The sequence below is a fragment of the Silene latifolia genome, chromosome 4, assembly GCF_048544455.1.
Source record: "Silene latifolia isolate original U9 population chromosome 4, ASM4854445v1, whole genome shotgun sequence".
Classification (NCBI taxonomy): Eukaryota; Viridiplantae; Streptophyta; class Magnoliopsida; order Caryophyllales; family Caryophyllaceae; genus Silene; species Silene latifolia.
In genome coordinates this window covers 56,796,112-56,820,737 of record NC_133529.1, presented here as the reverse complement: position 1 = coordinate 56,820,737, position 24,626 = coordinate 56,796,112, and the positions used below count along the sequence as shown (strand labels likewise).

The 24,626-nt window shown below is 38.1% G+C and overlaps 1 long non-coding RNA gene across 4 annotated transcripts; it reads right to left on the bottom strand.

The window, feature by feature from the left end:
• Positions 1-3,332: 3,332 nt before the first annotated feature.
• Positions 3,333-23,052, bottom strand: LOC141653512 (uncharacterized). Of its 4 annotated transcripts, none has more exons than XR_012547444.1 (4): positions 22,874-23,052; positions 12,737-12,853; positions 4,074-4,141; positions 3,333-3,551 (listed from the first exon to the last, which is right to left on the bottom strand). It is a non-coding gene; the product is annotated as an uncharacterized LOC141653512 (long non-coding RNA). The 4 variants fall into 4 exon arrangements; XR_012547445.1 differs by lacking the exon at positions 22,874-23,052 and adding an exon at positions 15,391-15,567; XR_012547443.1 differs by lacking the exon at positions 12,737-12,853.
• Positions 23,053-24,626: the final 1,574 nt, after the last annotated feature.

The window sequence follows — 24,626 nt, the reverse complement described above, 5'->3', positions numbered from 1 at the left end:
CTTTGGTGCTTCCCACTTTGTCACCGCCTCATCTTTGCCGGATCCATAGCTACCCCATCCTTAGAGTTCACATGCCCTGAAAAGCAAATCGTCTCTAACCGAACTCACACTTGGACAGCTTAGCATATAACTCATGCTCCCTCAAAGTCTGCAACACAATCCTCGGATGCTCCTCATGCTCCTCCTTAGTCTTGGAGTAGACTAAGATGTCATCGATAAACACCACCACAAACTTGTCCAAAAACTCGTCCAAGATTATGTTCATCAAATCCATAAACACAGCCGGTGCATTAGATAACCCAAACGGCATCACCACATACTCATAATGGCCATACCTCGACGTGAAAGCTGTCTTTGGTATGTCCACCTCTCTAATCTTCACCTGATGGTACCCCGACCTCAAATCAATCTTGGAAAACACTGATGCCCCACTCAACTGATCAAACATGTCATCTATCCTTGGCAAAGGATACTTGTTCTTCACCGTCACTCGGTTCAGCTCCCTGTAGTCTATGCACAACCTCAAACTCCCATCTTTCTTCTTCACAAAAAGAACTGGTGCTCCCCACGGTGATACACTAGGTCTAATGTATCCCTTCTCAATCAGATCATCTAACTGCTTCCTGAGCTCCTCCATCTCCTCTGGAAAGACATCTGCAAACTCACCCACCCCTGGTATCTGATCAACTGTCGAACTCTCTATCCGGTCATCTCTCACATGGCACAAGATCAAAGGGCATCCCTTCCTCAGATAAGACTTCAAGGTAACAGCCGCAATCAACTTAACTTTGGGTTTGACCACAAACCCACGATAAGACACACTAACACCCTTAGGACCTCTCAAAGACACTTTCTTTTGATGACAGTCTATCTGATCTTAGCTTTATACTTTCCCAACCAATCCATCCCGACTATCATCTCAAAACCGTGAAAAGGAAACTCTAGCAAGTCTACAGGTAGATCAACTTGCCCAACTATCATAGGTACATCCCTATACAACCTCCCACAAGATACAGACTCACCCGAAGGTATAAAAAATTTCTCACTTACAGACTCATATACCCTCAAACCCAACCGTTTAACATGACTCGAAGATACAAACGACTGAGACGCCCTGGAATCAAACAAAACAAATGTATGAATACCATTAACAAGAAAAGTACCAGTGATAACATGTGCATCATCCTCAGCTGCTTTCTTGTCCATCATGAACAGCTTTCCACTGGTCTTCTGTCCACCTCCCTGGACATTACTGGCTGATGTGGTCGGTTTAGCACCCGACCCCTGGTTGTTGTTGTTGTTCATAGCTGGTTTCTGATAGGAATTACCGCCATTGCGGTTACCTCCACCCTGATAGCTCTGACTTCCCCGGCTAGACCATGACCCAGACGGTCTATTGCTCGCATAACTCTGTGTCGGCCCCTGAGAATAGCTCCCCTGAGCCGATCTCTGAAAAGCTCCAGGAAAACTCGTACACTCATGTCTCTTGTGGCCTACACCGCCACAACCATATCAGGTCATCCCCCAACTACCACTACCACTCATACGGCCACGCCCAAAGGAAGCCCCAGCACTGAACCCTTACCCAGAAGAAAACGCTCTAGCCTGATTGTGGTTGCCTTTTTTTGTGACTAGATTCACCACCACCTTCACTCTCAGCCTTTCTTTTCTCAACTACTCTCTCCTGAGCCATCTCCACCAACCTCTCAGCTCTCCCAGCCCTCTCATAAGCTTCCTTAACATCGGTAAGGACTCCCACGGGTAACTTATCCATGATCTTAGGGGTCAATCCCCTCTCGAATCTCAGCGCTAGGTTCTCCTCACTCAAACCCATGTCCTCAGATACCTAGACTTCTCATTGAACTGCTTGTAGTACTCAAAGAATCGATATATCAGATGTCATCCTAAACCCATCAAACTCCTCCCTCGGCTTACTCCTCACATGCTCAGGTACGAACTCTTTCCTTATAGCTCTCCGAAACTCTTCCCAAGGTATAACAGGTAAGCCCTGCTTCGTATACATCTCCCTATCACTCACCTTCACCTTATCCCACCACTCGACAGCTGCTTCCCTCAGGTAGAACGCAGCTTGTTCTACTCTCATCTCATCAGGACGGTGTACCGGGTCCAAAGATGTTCTCCATCTCATGATGCCGCTTGTCAAGAAGATTAGGCTCCCCGGTCCTCTTGTACTCTTTTGGGTTAAACCTCGCTATATAAAGGCTGATCTTGGAGTGGTCAAACTCCTTATCCTTTCCCACTCTCTTTAGGGCCTCAGTAAGAGCATCTTGATGCTCCAACATCAGAACTACATCGTCGATGTTCATGCTCTCAGCTCTCGCATACAAAGCGTTTCTCTTGGGCGGCATCTTGAAACTATATAAGAAAGGGTAGATATAAACATACGCACTAAAACCTCAAAACACGAAAGCAGACTGCCCAGAACACACTCGATCGAGTGCCGAAACCTACTCGATCGAGTAGAGGCTACTCAATCGAGTGCCCACCATACTCGATTGAGTGCCTCGACATCAGACCCCAAACAGACCTTCTGATCTCTAACATGCACTCGATCGAGTGACCCCCTACTCGATCGAGTGCCCTATGTACTCGATCGAGTGCCCTATGTACTCGATTGAGTGCCCAAAAACACGACTCTGGTTATAAAAACGTCAAATACCCACTCGATCGAGTCAGACCCACTCGACCGAGTACCTCACCTACTCGATCGAGTGCCCCCTACTCGATCGAGTCATGTTGACTCGTATATACTACCCGCATGTTATCTCACATATCCCAACATACTATACCACTTTATAAACTCAACATTATAATATAGCTAAGCATGCGATTCTACACAACTCTTCATATGATCAACAAAACAACTATTTCATGTTATCAAATGCCACATAATAAACATCCAACATGCTTCTTATTCAAACAACATTTTTATATACTTCACCAACCTTTCATTCACAATTTCAATCTTCTACTCCCAACATCCAACAATTCAAAACGTACATCGTCACATCCACATTCAAGCTAACAAACATCACATACGACCTTGACATATACCCCCCATGTGACCGGTTCAAAATTGTAGGGCGAGTTCGCGACTTTAGGATGTCTCCCAAGCCTTTGCATTAGCTCCTACAACCTTTACCTCGGGTTCATTTTAATTGACTCCCTATGTTCATTAGATTCATTGGTTACAGGTTTCAGGATTGTCGCTCTGATACCATTTTGTAACACCCCCATACTTCATTTGCCTTACCAGGACCACTCAGGTATAAAGATGTTACCATCTCGGTTTCCCGAGGCAATGATAATCATAAGACAATAACAAAACAACATTTAAATAGTATAACTTTAGTGAATAAGATACAATCCAAAACCAAATACCAAAATACGGATACATGTTCTCAAAACCAACTGTCTACTCAACTAAATGAAATGTTTAAGAAACTATCATGCTACAACGGAAGACTCTATCATCAGGAGGTGGCACATCCCAACTATCCCATGTAACTCGACTCATACCTGCTCAACAACTGTTCACCATCCCCGAATGGATCACCACAGTTTTTAAAACAATAAACGAGGTCAGTACTAATCACACAATTTATATAAACCAACAACACAGTAAACAAACAGCTCAATCATCACAGATATACTCCGAACTCCAATCCCAACTCCACAATCCTGACTACAAAGTGTGTAGCCCTGCCAGAGTGCCCATCGCAACAGGTTACTCCACGCCGCCAGTGGGGGACCGCAGCCGTACCCACCAAATCCTCGCTCATCTCCGTCGAGCGATAAACCCAAATTCCTTAATATGCACATCCCTTCTATGGCGGGTTCCACAGAAAGCGAATAATGGGCGTGAAGCCACTCCCGCAAGTGACTCCACTCAGCCAGGGACGCGCCCCGAAGAACACAGACAGATACAATCAATCACAACTACTATCAATAACCAAATCCAACAATCGTCACAATACGAGTATGATAATATTCAACAATCACAAAACACCAATAATACATTATGGGACTAATACTGAGTAGGGAAACCCTACCTGGAAAGCAACACAGTCAGACGGTCTCAACAGCTGATATCAAAAGGCTTCTTCTACGAATCCTCCTCCTAACATACAATCACATAATTACTACCAATCAAGAAACACAACAAAACCCCCAAACCCCTAAATTAGGGTTTAACTAACTTTAACGAAATACTATAAAAACAGAATGTAGATCTTAACCTCGGCGCAAGGATTACAAAGGTATAAAGAAAGGTGAAATCCGACCTTCCAAGTTCCGGGATTTGCCAATAATGCGATTGATGCGAAGAACGTAGTTTGTTTTCTCTTTTGAAAGCAATTAGGTTGTAAAAGTGTGTAAAGAAAGTGACGGGAATAATTATATACTAAATCGCATTATTAACAAAACCCTACAAATCATCCCCCCGTAAACCGGCTACTCGATCGAGTAGCTGAGATACTCGATCGAGTATCAAGGTTACTCGATCGAGTACCCAACAGGTCAGAAACTGTTTTTAAAACGCAACACACCCTTACTCGACAGAGTAAGGCCCACTCGATAGAGTACCCAGAGACTCATAAAACCGTAGTATTACACTCGGGTGCATTGGGATGAGAGCTTGACTTGGACCGTAGTTGAAGTCTAGATCACATAGAATAATTACATCACTTTATTTATTTCCGCTGCGAGTTGTATTGTATTTCATATTAAGTTTTAGTTGGTTAAGTTGTAATAAACATGTATTCATTAAAGTTTTAATTTAAAGTACTTTGGTTTGTTGTACTTTGTTATTCACTACCTCGGGAAACCGAGATGGTAACAGTCCTATTTATTTGGGAATGTCTAGCTAAAGGCTCCTGAATAAATGGGGGTGTTACAAAGTGGTATCAGAGCAAAACGATCCTCAGACCTAACTAATGAATAATAATGAACTCGGGATGTGTCTAAATAAAATGAACCCAGGGTAGAAACTGTTAGGAGCCCCTCTTAGTGCGGTTAAGAAGGCGCCCTTAATTCGTACCATGGCCCTCTCATTTTTGAACCGGAAACCCTGAAAGAATACTTGAGAGTGTGGGATAATTTAAAATGAATATTGTTTATTTTGCCTCGGAAGTTTGGTTTGCCTTGTTTGAATATTGTTTCATTGATGACTGTGGTTACGGGGACGTAACTTTGTCTTTACAGTGAGGAGATGTGACATGATTTCTTTTAAGTATTGCTATGAGCATGTTGATATGGGAAAAGTATGTTGGCATGTATGTGGGAGGTGTGAGTATGATTAATATGTGAAGTGTCAAAGGAATTGCATGAAATTGTGAAGAATGCGATTTTGGTTGATTTCTCGAAATTTTACTGTTGATTGTTTTAGTTGTCATTTACTGCCTGTTTAAAATCCTTAAAACGAAAATTTTATGTGTAATATCCTTGTGAGTTAGCTTTCATATGCCCTTGGTCTCATGTTCAAATAATATACGGTCTAGGAGAAATAAATATTTTAGTGGACAGTGGTCGAAATGTTACTGTACAGTTATGTTTTCGCGCCATGTTTTTGTAAAACTATTCATTTAAAAACTACTTAATTATTTGGTAAAATTCCAACTCCACTGTTTAATAGACTCATGTATGTTTCTAAGTTGATATGCCACGTTGTAAAGAAATATTTTGACAATTTATGGTGATTTTTACAAGTTGACCTAAGTTTCTGACAAGTTGCTGTAAAATTTCTGTTTCGACCAAATAATTTGTAAAATGCATTATAAATTGATCTTATAAGTTTTTAACTTGATTCTTTTTCTCATGGTTTATTAACTCTCTTTATTTTCTAAAAAGTATAAATGCTCAAGAATTAATTATGTTATTATTTATTTATGAGTTTTAGAAGTTATAACATGTTTTTTTTTCCTAGCCTTGAAGAGTATAAGTTTTGTTTCATATTTCTTGTACATTATATTTAATGTTGTCAATCATGTGAAGTAGGATGATATGTCTAGATATCATTATGGAGAAAAATTAAACTAAACAATTGTGCGTATTTTGTTATAGATTATTATTTAGTCTGGTAATGTATTCGTCGGCAGTTAAGTAAAGTAGTTGAATTTAAATAAAGTTAGTTCGAATATCCTATATGATGTGGTTTTGCTATTTGGAGGTAAATCAAAGATTTTATTCATTTAACCATTAATTTGTGTTGTCTTGGAAATAATGGTTGTCTGGGGTTACAATGTGTGTTTTGTATTTTGTGGCGTTACAACAATGATTTGATTGTTCCTATTATCTGATGTTCCAAACTTCGAGGACGAAGTTTATTTTTAGGGGGAAGGAATGTAATACTACGAATATTTTGAGTTATTGTTGTGTTACCTTGTGATAATATTGGCGTGATTGATAATCGTAAAATGCTTAATTGTGTTGGATGATGCTTAGTGATGAGGATGTTATAAGTGTTGTGGTAGTAGTTGTGGGCGAACTTCGGGACGAAGTTCATTTTAAGGGGGTAAGACTGTAATACCCCGTAGTTTAGTGACGTTTATATAACTAATTTACGTAATTCGAATAATTGATTGTGACGGTTATAATTAATAATTCTGAATAAGACGGAATGATATAATAAAATAATAGAATAATAGAGTAATGGGTCGGAATGGTAATTGGGTAATAATAATATACGATAATTTATATGGTAATAGTGAATGATTATTATGTTATAATATAATAATAATAGTAATTGTATTTATAATAATAATATTTGTTATGAGACGGTAATTAAATAAATAAAATAATAAAGAAAGACGGGATTGAAGTTGGGTCATGTGCTGGCTTGGGTCAACTATATATGTTGTGTAAATTGATTGATTAATTGTTGGGGATCGGATAATTACTAATAATAATAATAAATATATTTTATATTTGCTAATTGGTTCCTTATAACCTTAGCCTACCAATATAAATAGATAAAACCTCAAACAATGGTCCTTATTTCATCAAATCTGAAAAAAATAATTTATAAAGAGAGAGGGAGAATAAGAAAGGGGAATAGCAAGGAATTTATCGTCTTTTATCGTCTCAAGGTAATATTTTCAGACCGTCTCATGTATACACCTTTGTTTTGTTATAACTTGTAAACTAGACTACCGTTTGACGAACTAAGACCGTCACCATGACCGTGGATCGCCAGGGTTTGACCAGGACCCGTCGTTGACCGTCGTGGTGGTTGTTAAGGTCGGGTTTTTGTGGCTGCTGGGTAGGGTTTGTCGAAAGGGTTAGAAGGGGATTCGACCCATAATACACGACTTACAGGACCTGGTATTGGTAGGGTTAGGACCAGGAGAGTAGGAAAACTTCTTTGGTGGTGTGTGGTGGCTAAAGGCGCCACCTTCGTGGTGTTTTGACCAGAATTGCGAAAGAGGGGAGTTGGGGACTTCGACCCTAATTCGAACCCTAAAATAGATAAGTCTTGACCTGGGTATGGCGGGAACGAGACCGGGTATTTGGGTTGACCAGTTTGGAGGTGTCGTGGAGGTTGGAGGTGGTGGTTGGTGTTGGTGTTGGTGTTGGTGGTGGCCGGAAAACGCGAAACAGGGGAATGTTTGGTTATTGTTGTGTTGTCGGTGATGGGTGGTGGTTGTGGTGTTACAGATGGGCGAGAGGAGGTGGGACCACCCCTGGAGCCACCGTTGGCCAGAGGTCATGGCGGTGGTGACCAGAGGTGGAGTGTTATTGGGTCGAGTTTTGTGTCGGGTTTTTGGCATTAATGGTGTTCGTGGTTGTGGTTGCTAGGGCATGGGTTTGTGCGGTTGGAGGCGGTTGTAGCTAGTGTTTGGGGCGTTTTGGGGTGGCTGGAAGTGGAGGCTAGCGGTGGGGCTGAGGTGGTGGTGTTGTTGGGGGTTGTTTGGGGGTGTATGAATGGGTGTTTGTGGTGAGGTTGTACACGGTTAGGGAGGGGTAGTGTCGTGTATGTAGGTGGTACTTGGGTTTATTTCACGGGATTTGGGTTGGGTAATTTGGGTTTGTTCATTTAATTTATTAAGACGGGTTTATTTGGGTGTGTTTGTACGGGTTGGCACGGGATTGGAACACGGGTTGATGTGGGTTTGGTTGTGTTGAGACGAGTTCATAATTATTAATTTACTTAACAATGTAATTAATTTCATTAATATAATTAACCTATAATTAGTAAGTTATGATTAATAGAATATAATTAATTATATAATTGAGTTAATTGTGTAGTTAGTAATTATAGTTGTTATTTGTATTTAGGTGACGGATTTACGAAGGAATACTTTTAAATTGATTTTATTGGATTGCTAGCTTTGTTGGAGTGCTGAAAAGGTAGGGATAAATCCTACTCAACTTTTACTCGATAATGTTTGTTGGATGATTTATATTAAAGTAAATTGATCATATGAGAATTGTGTTGGTTGATATCATTGAAATTGTTGGAGGGGAGAATTATATGATGGAGTTACTGTTATTGCATTAGTTATTTAGTTTAATATTGGCAGGCATCCCTTCGTGGTGATGTAGATTATTATTGCGGTTATATTGGCAGACGTCATGGTAAGAGCCTTCGGGTGACATATTTCAGATTTATTCTGGCAGACGATATTTTATCGTATTTACTCGAGGCAGGCCCCAGATTGGTCTGCAGGCCATCTGGTGGATATTACTCAACTATATGTTGAGGCAGACATTACTTTTCGGTAATGTTGTGTGTGTTTACTCACCTTCGGGTTGAGGCTGCCCCGGCCAGGGATTGGCGGGATGATTAGTGTAACGAGTAAGTAAAAGAAAGGAGCACGTTGTCAGGGGGTTGTGCAATGTAAAAAGGAAATTGGATTATTTATCGTATGTTTTTGTTGTTAGTATTTATTCCTACTCAACCTCGCGGTTGACTGTGTATTCGTGAACACATGCGGTGAACCGTTTTATGGGGAGCAGATTTGACAGGTACCAAAGATTAGCTGACTCGAGAGCATTGGGATGAGAGATTGACTTGGACCGTAGTTGAAGTCTAGATCACATAGAATAATTACATCACTTTATTTATTTCCGCTGCGAGTTGTATTGTATTTCATATTAAGTTTTAGTTGGTTAAGTTGTAATAAACATGTATTCATTAAAGTTTCAAGTTAAAGTACTTTGGTTTGTTGTACTTTATTATTCACTAGCTCGGGAAACCGAGATGGTAACAGTCCTATTTATTTGGGAATGTCTAGCTAAAGGCTCCCGAATAAATGGGGGTGTTACAATTTACATTTATGTTTTCCTTGAATTTTGAGAGATGAGAGGAGGGATTTTCATAAGATTTCTAAGTATTTTGTGCAGAATTTGACGGAATTTGAAGTTAGGAATAACAAAGAACGAAAAAGGACGCCAGCAGCAAGTTCCTCGATCGAGACAGCCCAGGGCTTGATCGAGGAACCTCATGCTCGATCGAGTGCAAGTGGGGCTCGATCGAGGCACCTAGAGGGGAATTAAATCAAGTTTAAAACGAAAGTTGGCTAGTCCTAATTTTGGTTCCTCGATCGAGTCACCTCAGGCTCGATCGAGGCACCTAATTGAACCGGGTTCCGCGCTTTTCCACTTCGGTTTTATGCATTACTTGTTCTTAATTTTTCCAATTCTTTTCTTCCCTCCGTCATATTTCTTGCCTATTTCGACTGCTAGACTCCCTTTCTCTCTTAATTCTTCATCATTCATCTTCAAATCTCTCTGAAAACTTGGGTTTATTTGCTTATTAAGTGCTTACATCAATCTATTGTGCTTATTTTTGCAATTTCATTGCTCTATTTGCTAAGGTAAGTCCCGATTTGCTCTCTTTTGTCCCGGAAAAATCTGAAATTTCTTGCTTAAAACTTGAGTTTATTGCTTTGAATCTTCCATTGCTCATATACAATTGCTATTTCCTTACTTTTTAGCCCTTTATTTGTTGAATTTCATGCCTAATTTGCTAATTTGGGAATTAGGGTTCTTCAAAATCCGGGTTGAAATTATGCATTAAATTGGTTAGAAATTGTGTTATTATGCTTGGAATCTTCATTATTTGATATATAATCATGTTCCCCTAGCTTTTTGGATGGTTTACTTGCTATTTTCGGTCTTAAAACATGATGTTTTCGACCCATATTTGCCAAAAAACGGGACTGTTTTTGCCTTTTGATTGGCGTATGATTGTATACTTGTCTATTTTGCAGATAATGTCGTCTACTAGGCAAGGAAACAAGAGGACACGGGAGAGAAGCGCTCCCATTCGTCAACCTGAGGTGATACCCGAGGTAGTGGAGTCTTCCGAGGAGGAGGACTTATATCCTTTTGATGATTATCCTTTTGTTGAGTTCCGTGACAAGGAACAAAGGGACAGGTTCGAATTTTTGATGACAAAATCCATGAGTGCTACTAGATGTGTGGATAGAAAAATTTTACGAACCTTGAAGATTGATGATACTATGTTAGGCATGTTCGTTGAGATTGGTTTACAGGGTCTTTTTCTGCTTCATGAGTTGTCTTACCCTGCTCTAACCCTTGAGTTTTTGAGCTCATATGCCTACTTCCCCAGTGACCACCTTATTCAGTTTAGGTTGCTCAACGTGGAACGGTCTTTGACTTTTGACCGTCTTTTAGAAATCCTGGGGATTGATAAACACACTGATAGTGATTTATATAATGCTAGTGGGATATCTGCAATCCGATACTTTCCCTTGTTTACTGGCTATGCGGATGCAGATGTTAGTAGTATGTCTTTGTTGGATGTCCAACATGTCTGTCTTAGATTGTTTCTACGGTATTTGAGCTACTTACTCTACGGGAGACACGACAAGAGTAAGGCCTCCACCATTGAGGTCTTGATTCTTGCTAGTTACCTGAACCCATTTCGGGAGAGGACATTCCAGTTTTCTCTCCCTGCTCTTGTGTGCTCTGCCTTTGACCGTATGATCGGGAGATATAGGGACTTATATTGTGGTGCCCTCGTCACTAGGATTGCTCGGATTGTATGTGATTTTCAGGGAGATGACCCTTACGAGCCTATAGACGACCATGAGCCTTTAGCTGATGACGACCACTTGCGTTATGATATATCTTACATAGACATTAGGAATGGGAAGGACCATTACTGGAAGGTCCAGGGTCAGTTTTATATGCTTTTGCCGTGTGTGACCGTTTCTTAGGCTTTGGACCCTCTTGAGGAGAGTACGGTAGGGAGAGACCCCCACCGTCACTTATCGATCCCACAGACCTCTTGGTCACTTTTTCCCGTTCCAAAGACTACTACTACTACCGTGGGCGTCGGAGATGTCGTCGCCCGACTGCCACCAACTTGTCCGGCTCTTTTTCGGCCCCGCTCCTCCTCCCCCACCTCCTACCTATATCCTACTCGGGGTTATCACTTTGACCCAGTCATTGAGAGAGACGTGAGGATTCATCAGGGCATTAACGCCGCATTGACTGAGCGGCGTATGTGGGAGCAGATGGAGGCTATGACTCTTGCTGCAGGTGGATAGTACACGGGCACTTCTCCTAGCCACTACACCACACCTGGTGATGATAGCCGTGTCTTCCACCTTTTTGAAGTGACTCCTACTGAGTTTGGATAGTTTAGTACTGATTATGGTGCTTTGGGTCGTCCTTTCTACACTCTAGTCCGTCCCCATCAGCCTTCTTCTGTTTTTCCCGAGGATGTGGGTGTCCCTTTATCACAGCGTGGGCAGTTTGGTTAGTTTGGAGCTTCTACTTCTGCTGCAGCAGCTTTCCCAGGGGGTGGCCATTCTAGTGGTCGTTCTAGAGGCCGTGGTAGACATGGTGGTCTTTTTAGAGGCAGTGGTACCCCTGCTCCTGACCCTGAGCTGTTGTCTTTGTATGCCGAGATTGATGATTTTGATGAAGCTAACCTTGATGATGATGGAGCCCGGTAGTGACAGCTTGTCACTACATCCCTCTCTTTCCAAATTGGTTTGGGGAGGCTCTTTGCATTACAAACGGTATTATCTTTCCCCGTTTTTGTTTTATTGCATTTCTTATTTTCCCCTCTTCCCTTTGTTAGTTGTGTCCCATAGGTTCTTTGTATTTACGTGTGGACGATATCTTTGAGGCGTCACAATGAGGACACTGTGACATTTAGGTTTGGGGGAGAGTGTTTATTTCTGCTGTGTGTTTTATTTATTGTTGTGTGTGAAAAAAAAAATTGAAAAAATTTATAAAATACAAAAACATGTTTTATTTATTTTGAGTCGAGTCATGCTGAATTGTTTAGCAATGATGATAATTTGCTTTGTCTTTGCATTTGAGTCTCATTTAGTTGTCCATGTACATTGTTTTGACCTGTTAGCTATGATGAACAAAGCTCTTTACTCAAGTCTTGACCGTCACAATATGCCTTATGCCGAGTAGATTTGACTTTATTTTGTTGGTAAACCACTTAAATTTCTGAGGTCTTTAGAGCTTCCTAGGCCAGGAACATTAATAAACCGGTCTCATTGTTATTTAGGCTGAAGAGTGTGGTCTCCTTGTGTAATATGTAACATCAAACTGCATAAGTGTGACATTAGTTTCTTAGCTTTTGTGCGTTCATATGATTGAGTACATGGGGAAAGGCGGTTCTTATTGTTCAAATATGTCATACATTACCCATTTTTTGTTAGCCCGTTTGAACCATGTAGCATTTTATATCCTATTTCTTAGCTACATTCCAGAATTTGCCTACCTTTTTCGGGACAGTCGCAGTTGGTTGAGTCTTGATTGTTATAGCTGCTTTGGTTGGGTTGGGACTTGTATTGTCATGTGGGTAGTAGCTATCTCTTTGTAGCAATTGTGTGACCTCCTATGTTGAAAAAGAGAAATATTATGAAGCAATAAAGGAAAAAAAAAAAGAAAGAAAAAAAGAAAGAAAAATGTCGAAAAAAGCACAGAAAAAAAAAAAGAAAAAGAAAATAAAAGAGAAAATAAAAAAGAAAAAAAAAAGAAAGAGAAGAAAATTATTGCTTCATCAAGTTTTGTTAGGAGGTCATGAGTGGTAATTACTGGAGTCTAATGCACATTTGGAGAGCTCTTTCATTCTCTCATATGTTGTCAAAGTTGAGATAATTTCTCCAGTTGGATGATTGTTCTATTTATTATTAGATTTGGATATTGGTTTAGCGCTGCGACTACTGTCTGAGCCTCACATACCCATACGTGCTTTTGCACAAGCCACTTTTATACCCATGACACTTTACCACCATTCTGTCCTTGGTACATGTACTCGGTCTATTTTGTGAATGCGCACTAGTTGGAGAATCTTCTATCACATTACATTGCATGCATATTTCATAAGTTGAGTGAGTGTATTTATTCTTTCTATCTTACATATATCTCACCCCTTATGAGTGCATGAGTGAAACCGCGAGAATCCAACAAAATTTGTCTTGCAAGGTTGAAAAGCATTTGGCTGAGTCTCGATCTCATGTCACATCTTGAGTAAGAGCTGCGTTAGTCTATTACCCGTGCCCTTAAATTTGTTTTAGTGGCACAATTTTTGGTCATTACTTTGTTATAGATATGGATAGCTGGGATTTGTATGTGCCTAGACATTTGCTCTGAGTTATTCATTCACCATATGTTTGTTGTCCTTTGTTTGGTCTGATTGCTTTGCTTGAGGACAAGCAAAGGGTTGGTTTGAGGGAGTTTGATGTATCACTTTATATATACTTTTATAGCTCCTTTCATACCATTTTATATACCGTTTTCGTGCCTTTATATCATTTATATGCCTTATTTCAATGAATTGTCGATACTGCCGCTATTTTGTGTTTCAATGCAGAAATGACGCATTATGAAGATAATCAAGTTAAGATGAGCGTAGCAGAGATGGCATAGTAGAATACACGAAGCATGGCACAAGGAACGAGGAAGCATGAAGGCTAGAAGTGAAGGAAACGAAGAAACAGTCTGTGAAGCTGGTTCCTCGATCGAGTCAGGGAGGGCTCGATCGAGCAGCCATCCTCGATCGAGTCACCTCATGCTCGATCGAGGAACCTCTCTGGCAGATTATTTTACGGATTTTCCTAAAACAGATATTTTGTACTATATATTAGAAACTCGTCGATTATTATTAGGTTATGCTTTATTTTACATTGAGACGGCTGTATACTCTTGCTAGCTTTAATCTTTTCTTACTACGGTACTAATCTTTCCTTAGTAATTAATCATTCAAGTTTATGTTCTTCAATCGTTATTCTTGTTGCATATTCTTAATCATGTCTTTAATTGTTATTATTGTTGTTATTGCTTTAGTTATGAGTAGCTAATTTCCTCATCTAGGATGAAGGGGATCTAGGTTAATTAGGAAGGGGAAATTAATTAACTGCTAGTGAAATCGCATAAGTTGTCGTTTGATTATTGTTCTTCTTCTAGTTAATTAACTTAGGCCTGAGTTGTTAATTAGTGTAGTAAATTAATCCTTTCACCGACCGGGTTAGAATTAATATAGGCTGCGATAATCAAATAGATTGTATCTAATTATAGCGACTGCATGTTAGAACCAATCTAAAGGGCATAATACAGTCGACCGATCTTATGACCTTAGACAGCTTGGTAGATCTAGCAATTTATTAATAGACCCCATATAGTTGACCTAGTGAACCGGAAATCCTAGACTTTTAATATCATTGTTTAAATCTCTTTTTATTGCTCTCATTTAGTTGGTTAGATAACAAAACTAAACAAACCCCCAGAAAACGGTTACCTTGGACAATTTAAATATTTACAGACTTAACTTTTACCGCCTCCCTCTGAATTCGATACCTGTCTTACTGCTAGCTATTTTTGTTAGTCTTGAGATAGTTTTACTTTGATTTGGTGATACGACTTTAGCCATATCCTAAACTACTATGACTTAATGACCACCCTTATCTCTTGATTAATATCAATAATCAATTTCCCATTACGCAACTTGATACTCACCAGCCGAAACAAGATATATTAACCCATAGACTTTTCTTGATTAACCGAGTGCATTAGCAATTTCATTAGCATGTCAGCCTAGTAGTTTGTGTATAACTTTCCATAGTGAATTATATAGTCACTCACCAATGATCACTGAATTCTTTTATGACTAACACCATATTCTGACCCTTGTGAACCCCTGCTAAACGACCCGTTTCAAAGGAGAAAACGGACATACCAACGAAAATATATATAATTACTTCCATAAAGACTAGCACAGTCTTTAATAAAATCAGCACATGTACCCCAAAACCAACAAACACTCCACTCTTACAACCCCGATCAATATTTAGGTAATAGGGGTAGACGATATGTAACTTTTAAAACGAAATTAGGTTATAAAATCAGCCAAACGAATTTGTATGAAACATTTACATGTATGAAAGAGGGAAGACAGAAGTCCGATGGTGAGATATGAGGTCGATAAGCCTTACTCTTCACGGGCAAGACCGATTGTCGAGCAAGAAAGCAAAGGCAAAACAGGAGGTTTATATGTGAGGATGAGGAAGACCAAATTAAGGGAAAGTGTACAATGAATATGAAAGAGCCGTGTATTTGTTTGATTAATAGGGTTTGTAGAATTGTAGGTTTGTATGTTAATTTATTTATTTTTTTCTTGACTTAAAAATTGAGTCAAAGTCGAGTTCAAAACCGAAACAACCGAAATAGGGCTTTTAAAAATAATTTCACTTTCGAAACAAGCCAAACAAATTTTATTTCGCAAAGCTCAAAATGATTCGTTCCATAAAGGTAAGAATAATAATTATTATTTCCAACTCGAAAGCCAAATTTAATAAAGAGTGAGGAAGTAACTCCATATCAATTTATAGACCTTCCTCCTTAAAACAAAGCTTCGTCCTCGAAACTTAAACCCTTCAATAAAACAAAATGACTCCAAATTCACTTATTTCACAATCTCAGAATTTCACCAAGTTTCACTAAAAACGGACCATCTCACTTACTTTACTTATACCAATTTTACAATCATGATGCAACAATATCTCTATGAACTCTCCTCTTCTCTCAAAAGTGGAAATTGTCACTAAGAAAGCTATGAGCATGTCAAATTGTTGGAAAAACCAAGTTTATAAATGAAGTTGGAGAAGTATCATTTTTATTTTTAATTTCAAAACACGTGTTTAAATTGTGATTTTCACGTTTGCAACAAGCACGAGTAAACCAACCACAACTCCATGCGTAAGTGTGCATTATGCACAAAAGTAAGCCAATAACCAACCAATCACCAATACTTGTGCGTTACGACCATATATGTAATAAAAACCAAGATATTAAAAATAAGTATATCCATTCATAAGTATAACCAAGAATTTACCAATAGCATGTGATTAGAGAAGACAGGAAGATACAAAAGGGGTCAATAACACATAATAGATAGTAAAAGTGCAATCTTGTCTACCTCTAAAAGAAACAAGGTTCGTCCTCGAACCTTCGCAAACAAAAGCTCGACCAAACTTAAGCGAGGAATGATGCTTCAATCACTACCTAATAAATTTTTTTAGTACACTACAACATTTAATCAATTAGGTACTCACATCCTTATTTAACACATGATTTATAGATAGTTGATAGTATATATTGTGTAGAGAATTTATGTCATGTATACCCATGTATCCTTGCTATGATCGTATCGGCATCAAATCCTTGTATTCCTGTTTAATTGAAATAATTGCTTTGAACCATTAAAAGCAATCACTATTTTTTTTTATTCACCCAACCCTTATATCATCAATAAAATACTTTTATATAAACATTTCACTACATGATGCACTTAACTTCCACGCAACATTAAACATGAACCATGAACCTGAGCGATTTACCTTAGGATCGTGCTTACTTATATCCAACCTTCACCTCCGCACATACACTAATATTTATACTTGTTCTCTTTTGTTCTGTGCATTATTAACCCACAATTCATTTGGCAACCATGCTCTTCATGAAAACAATAGTTTAAAACTTATACTTACTCCTTTTACCTCTTATTAACCCACCGCTAATCGAATTCCACAAGTTATTGCTATGAAAGACATGTCCGAATCTCACACTTTAACATTATACCTTGAGAGCTTTGCTATAACCGTTAGTCATTTTATACACTTATTCCCTTTGAAAGTTTCACATCCTCACTCTCCTTATCACAATACCCTTTTGACTACTATCTCCGAAATAATTCCACATAACTCTCCACCACAAGTGGTCCTTACAACCTAAAGTTTGCGTTAATTTCTCCCAATTCTCTATAATTTGGAAAAACCTAAAGTTATCATGTACATCTATACTAGTACAAAAATTTCAAAACTTGTCACCCAATATACCAATATATACCTGAAGCATAGTATCATTTTCTTATACTACATAGCAACGAATTAAATCCTTGACCCTTAATATATTATCTCCCGAAACAACCATAACTCACACCTAAAACCACAGTTCACGGGTAACAAAAAGTTGATGATGCTTCTATTTAGTAAAATAATGCACGGGTGTCCCGTTACCTAGCCTTTTATATCTTTGTATAATCAATATCGTCACAAATGAACTCCGTCACACCTTCCTTGAAAAAACTTAATAATCAAATGTTACCAATTGCTAAATTTTGGATTTACAGAGATTTAGTGTCCTACGATATCGATATTAGTTCTTACTCATATTTCCATTTTCTACTTATGATCTCACCTTGAGTACGCCCTAACATTTCTTTTAGTCAGTAGTCCCATATCTCTATACTACTCTCCAAGTACACCTGAAGATAATACATGTTTCATTCCACTCTTCTGTTCTAACTTATACTTATTGTCCGTTTTAATATCTGAACCCTTCCGAATGCCTAATGGATTCTTAATTGTACTCAAATTGTATTCCTCCGGTTCAGAAATAAGATCGGATGTTAGTCCATCAGATTATACATCAAATTTATTGTCCCTGGATTAAAAAGAGTGTGGTTGCAATTTGCATAACCACTCCCATATAAGCTTTAATGACCCGTAAACTCTTTTCAATATGTACACATCTAGAATATATCACTTAATAGCCTCATCCCCTTATCCTATTAAGGTCCAAACATTATTTTTTTTTTGTCACATTCCATTCCAAGTGGGGATGCGTACCACAAACACATATAACTTGTACTAGCTCAAAAACTACATTCCTCATTCACTAAGGACCCCTAAATTGGCTAATGTAATACCATAACTTTTCTCACTTAATATAGAATCACATCCAACAGTTAGTAGTGTGTTCTAATGTTCCACCCAGCATAAATGGGATTAAAATGTATGATAGACCAAACCAACACTATTATTATTATTATCATCAGTATTTTCAGTATTTTCGGACTTTCCAACTTTGGCCTCATCTCTAATCATAAAATGCACAGTATGTGTGTTTGGTCTTATATTGCTCGCTCTAACTCATCAAATGTTCCCCTATTGCACGTATCTCAAGGTTATTCTTTACCACATTTCTCTTATAACCCCAAAAGTGTATGTTAGGTTCATCTATACACTAAAGTCTTGTAGCTTGATGTATACATTCTGCACTCTTGAGAGAGTTGAACTCCTTAAATACCTTGAAGATACTTCATTACTTCTCACTTACTCTAATTTAATTGAAATAAGCGTTTGAGCTTCCTGGCTCGTTGAATTAGAAGTCCCTAGGTATCCGACTCTAGATATGATACCATATCCATTGCTATGATTTTAAGAGGTGTCCCAATATCAATTCACTTCATCTAACATTATACTATAAATTTTATAGTCTTGTCCCAATGTGCCTAATCCTTTTTATAACTCGTTGTCATCAGTCAAGTATGATACATCCCTTTTTTTTCTGGTTTTTTTTTTTCCTTAAAGGTTTTTCCACAAAATCATTCTAGCATTCACTGGTTTATAGTCCCCAAAACTATTCTTGTCCCAATATTTCTATCTCAATATCATTTCTAAACTCATAATATATAACTCAATAACCTTGGTCACTCTGAACCGTACTAAGATAACTTGGCACACCAATATCCACCTCAATATCAATATCATATTGTCAAATGTTCTTTAAAGAACTACTTAATGCTTGGAGTACAAGACTGGCTCTAAACTACTCACCCACTTACCCAGGTCGAAGGGAAAGAGAATTCGATAACAATACCAACCAACTTTCAAAGTAAATAACACAAGCAATGTCAATGCGTAAAACGGGATTCTATTTTCTACGTTACATCTCTCATTTTTACACCATAATTTCCAACTGTCAACCATGATGATATCAACCTAATGAATGCAATCCCTTTTTTTTCCACCATAACACTACCTGTATCATCTCACTTGTCGTTTTATGTTGGCGTAATTCAATGAACACCCCATGTACTCTCAAGTATCACCAACAGTCAATTTCTTTTATAACTAACAACCAATCTAGCATAGTGCTATCCTATCAGCCTCACACCCATGATTTATCATTGCCCTAATTGTATAAGCAAACTCATTCGTACCCCATCTTTTACTCATACCACAACTAACATGATTTTCCAGCCATTGTTACATTACAATAAGCCTCACCACAATACCACAGTGTAATGCATAAAATAATTCATAATCCAATTACTCATCAAAAGAGTAGACAAAACGAGTCATATTCACTATCTCATGTGGATGGGGTCATTCAGTGGCAAAAATATAACTTGTAAGACTTCGTCTTAACATTTGTTGAACACTTAAATAGTAAAGCAAGCTGATCAACCCACTTTCAGAGAGCATGAACCATATAGGTGCATACTAAAAACAAATTATTTATACCTTACATGACAACATCAGGAATACAATCCAAATCCAATGCCAATTTATTGAAAAACAAACTGAACCTATATTGATCAACCAAAAAAAAAATTCGAAAAATTCTTTACCATGATTCATCAATATATAACATTTTTTTTATATAGTATCTTATCAAACATACCAGATGGAACGATCAACGAAATAGCTGACACTCATGAGACAACCCAAACGACATCAAAGTACCATAATCTTTTAGTTTAGTTTAGTCACCATACATTGTTGTATATCATTCTTATCGCATGTATGTTCTCGTGCTCCACATCACTAACTTATACTCCACATCGCTTATCTCATTCTATTTTCCATCAAGCTCGGCTAAAATCTATACTCAAGTTGACTATTCAAAGTAAAATATAGGAAAAGCTCTTATAACTTGTTTATTGCCTCCATAAGGTCCAAAATTAATTACAGCTCCCTTACACATCTACACCCTTTTTTTTCGATCTTACTCTTCATTATACAGAACACTAAGGGTCTTAACTCCCATTTCATTCTTTATTTAAATACTCTAAGGTAATCCCAAGTTGTGTAATTATCTCCACTATCAGATGCATTTAATTGAAGGGTGCGATTAAGGTGGTTTCACAACCTAACCACTCCTTACCACACATAACAAGGTTCGAGAACCCTAAGTAAATGTAATATGTAAGATTAGTTAATCATAAGCTCACTTACTCACCTCATATATGATATTATTTCTCCGTACATAATCATATCATTTCTAATAACATTCCAAGCGGGTAGGTAGGAAATCAACACGTATTTCACCTTCGTAATCTCCATAATGATTGTCTATATATAGACTTATATACGCAAACTAAATCATTTACCTCGGGGGTCTTTTATAACCCAAATTTTCAAATTCCCCCTAAATCAGAATATCTATAAGACCTCAATGTAACTTGGTATAAAAAGTTTTGGATATATAAACTCCACCACAATTAATATATCTCACTTTTATGAAAGGGAAAAAAAAAGTACACTCAATTAGTCTTTATATACAAGACAATCCTTCTAACCACTTGTTCTTTCAAAACCAACCAATCGTAACAATTCTGCAAGACAATTAGCCTGATTCGATGGAATAGGTATCATGTAAGTTTACTTAGCTAGCTAGCAGTAATAATACAATAGTGAACCGAATTCATATATAAAACAAACTCATGCATATGCAATGCTACCCATCCTACCCTTACTCATACATTTAGTTTAATTTTTTTTTTTTTGAAAATTTAAAAAGAGATTCTTTTTTTTTTTTTTACTCGTTTCAAATTTTGTAAAACTTATTGTGGGAAATCTTGGCTCTGATACCAACTGTAACAGCCCTGAATTTTCATAACCAAAACGATGATACCAGAGATGGAAAATTCACGACTGTCACTCCACACTTAGCTGAAAATGCCAAGTGCAAGATAAATACAAAGTCAACCTTTAAAAAAAAAGTAAATGTCTCAAAACTTTATGAAATAATTAAAACGTTGCAGCGGAAGATTTAAGTCTTACAAAATCTAAAACAATAAATAAAATTCAAATCCAACGATATTATAAAGTTATAAATATATTAAGACGGGGTCTTTATTCAAAATCCTTCCACGCTCGTACTAATCCCCGGATCTAGTATGCACCCATGCAGCATCTCAAGCATCTCAATTGTACCTATCAACTGTACCCAAAACATAAATAGGTACAGGTTCCAGTGGGGGAACGACCCAAAACATAAGGACGTCAGCAAAAGCCGACTTTTGAGAAAATAAGGAGAAATGATAAATTCATAGAACAATATTATTATAAACTTTACAAGCTCCAAAAACCAGTAAGAAAGAATTATATTTCCAAAACCAACATTATCGTAAATCCAATAACAATTATTAAATCGTTCGAAATCCATAACTTTCACCACCTGTGTGCCAAGGTCCTACCCTTGACACGGTCTAGAGGCACCACCTGTGCTTTGTTAGACTCATAAAAGTGCGCACCTCTCACATTTGGACAGTCGGTAGGATGGAATCGCCAAAGGAGAAAGTCTAACTACATAGCGAGTGGGGGGCGGACAATCCCCACCCAAATGAACTCGGGCCAAGAGTTAAATTTTCGGGACAGAATCCCAGGAGCGTCAAAGACGACCTTAAACCTTCTAGACCAGAAGAAAACCAAATTTTCAAAAGCGGCTTGAGCCGAAACCATTCCAATGTGTAATATTCAAAATTTAGAAGTGCAAGTAGAAATTCATGGATGTTAAAATATTATAGAAACAACTTAAAAGTTAATCCGAACATGCTCTTAATTTTAAAAAGGGTAAAAGTCCTTACCTCTTGAGACGGTCAATCCAGCCTAGCTTAATTACTACTCCATTCAATATGAAAATAACCCCAACTTTCTACATAGACTCACTATTCTGTAAACTAGCTCAAAACACTCATAGTGTAGACAGCCCATCTCGAAATCAAGGTAACACAATAATTATTAAATTCCAGCCAAATCATTTTGCCTCTAGTCTCAACCAAACCCAATGTAAACTACTATGACTTAATAACCACCATTATCTCTTGATTAATATCAATTATCAATTTCCCATTACGCAACTTGATACTCACCAGCCAAAACAAGATATATTAACCCATAGACTTTTCTTGATTAACGAAGTGCATCAGCAATTTCATTAGCATGTCAGCCTAGTAGTTTATGTGTAACTTTCCATAGTGAATTATATAGTCACTCACCAATGAACACTGAATTCTTTTATGACTAACACCATACTCTGACCCTTGTGACCCCCTGCTAAGCGACCCGTTTCAAAGGAGAAAACGGACATACCAACGAAAATATATATAATTACTTCCATAAAGACTAGCACAGCCTTTAATAAAATCATCACATGTACCCCAAAACCAACAAACACCCCACTCTTACAACCCCGATCAATATTTAGGTAATAGGGGTAGACGATATGTAACTTTTAAAACGAAATTAGGTTATAAAATCAGCCAAACGAATTTGTATGAAACACTTACATGTATGAAAGAGGGAAGACAAAAGTCCGATGGTGAGATATGAGGTCGATAAGCCTTACTCTTCACGGGCAAGACCGATTGTCGAGCAAGAAAGCAAAGGCAAAACAGAAGGTTTATATGTGAGGATGAGGAAGACCAAATTAAGGGAAAGTGTACAATGAATATTAAAGAGCCGTGTATTTGTTTGATTAATAGGGTTTGTAGAATTGTAGGTTTGTATGTTAATTTATTTATTTTTTTCTTGACTTAAAAATTGAGTCAAAGTCGAGTTCAAAACCGAAACAATTGAAACAGGGCTTTTAAAAATAATTTCACTTTCGAAACAAGCCAAATAAATTTTATTTCGCAAAGCTCAAAATGATTTGTTCCATAAAGGTAAGAATAATAATTATTATTTCCAACTCGAAAGCCAAATTTAATAAAGAGTGAGGAAGTAACTGTAACACCCCCATACTCCAAGTGCCTTACCAGGACCACTCAGGTATGAAGATATTACCATCTCGGTTACCCGAGGCAATGATAATCAAATAACAATGAAGAAACAACGTTTAATTATAAATACTTAGCGAAGAGTTACAATTCTCAAAACCAAACCAAAAGTACGATACATGTTCTCAAACCGACTTTCTAATCGAAATGTAAATAACTAATAAGCTACAAAGAAGACTCCTATCATCGTCGTGGCAATCCCAAATATCCCAAAGACTCATCTCAATACCGCTCAATATCTGCTCACCATCCCCGAATGGATCACCGCAGGTTTACAAAACAACACCGGGGTCAGTACTAATCACACAACTCAATATATATATTAACAATAAGATAAACAGACAGCTTAACTGTCACACACACACAACTAACCAATTCCAATCATCTCAATCACTCGATCGTCCACTGGACTACCACGCCAAATGGGGGACCGCACCGTACCCACCAAATCCCCGCTCCGCATAGTGAGCGATAACCCTGTCCATTAATGTGCACATCCCTTCCGTGGCGGGTTCCACAGAAGGCGAAACTAGGGCGTGAAGTCACTCCCGCAAGTGACCCCACTCAGGTAGAGGCCACGCCTCGCGAACCACGTACAACAATCACAATCACTATCGCAATCACAACCGTCACAATACAATTACTATATCAAATAATCAATCTCAATACATCAACCAACATCCCATTATGGGACTAATACGAGTAGGAAATCCTACCTGTAAGCACACAATCGACGGTCTCTCTCACGAATCAAAAAGCTTCCTCTATGAACCCTCCTCCTATCATACAACATATAAAGGCTACCAAATCACATACTACACATAAACCCCCAAATCTCTAAATTAGGGTTTAACCAAATCAAAGGAAAGACAATAAAAAGGGTACATAGATCTTACCCTCGACGCAAGGAACTCAACGGTATAATCAACGCTAAGAACTGACCTTCCAAACTCCGGGTATTGGTAATAATGCGATTAGGATGAAGAACTTGCTTGCTTTCTCTCTTAAACAGTAATTTAGGTTTTGCAAAAGTGATTTAGAATAATGACGACAAAGCTTATATACCTTCATCGCATAATTAACAAAACCCGAGAAAACTCCCGTAAAAACCTTTACTCGATCGAGTACCCGAGGTACTCGATCGAGTACCCCTTACTCGATCGAGTGCCCCTACTCGATCGAGTACCCAACAGTCGAAACTTTTCTAAAACGCAACTTACCCTTACTCGACAGAGTAAGGCCTACTCGATAGAGTACCCCAAGA